Genomic DNA, 473 nt, shown 5'->3' with positions numbered 1-473 from the left:
GATATATAGATAGATAGATAGATAGATAGATAGATAGATAGATAGATTTGGAATTTTTCTAACCCATCTGAAACTAGTAAGATTTGAAAATCAAATGTTTCAGAAAAACATTCCATAAATTATGTATAAACCTTTTTTTTTTTTCCTAATAACATTTGTGTTAATGTTTTGAGAACGTTATTAAAGACCAGATAACTTTTAACGAGCATTCTAATTATGTTAGTGGAGGAATGTTTGATCATAACTTTGAGAGAACGTTGCCAAAACTTTACCCAAAGTTCTGAGAATGTTCCCTGTTAGCTGGACAGATAAATAGACATTCATTCTAGCAGTTGACTGGATTATGGAGATTATAATACGCATTTCTTATTTACAGTGGGTGTAAAAAATAATCAGCCCCACTTTAAAATAATCACATTTTGTTGCTTTGCAGCCTGAAATGAAGACGAACACAGTTTTTGTTTTATCCAGCT

The sequence above is a fragment of the Sinocyclocheilus anshuiensis genome, unplaced genomic scaffold (genome assembly GCF_001515605.1).
Source record: "Sinocyclocheilus anshuiensis isolate Anshui unplaced genomic scaffold, SAMN03320099.WGS_v1.1 scaffold1632, whole genome shotgun sequence".
Taxonomy (NCBI): Eukaryota; Metazoa; Chordata; class Actinopteri; order Cypriniformes; family Cyprinidae; genus Sinocyclocheilus; species Sinocyclocheilus anshuiensis.
The sequence above is the reverse complement of the archived record's forward strand: the minus strand, read 5'-3'. Positions refer to the sequence as shown.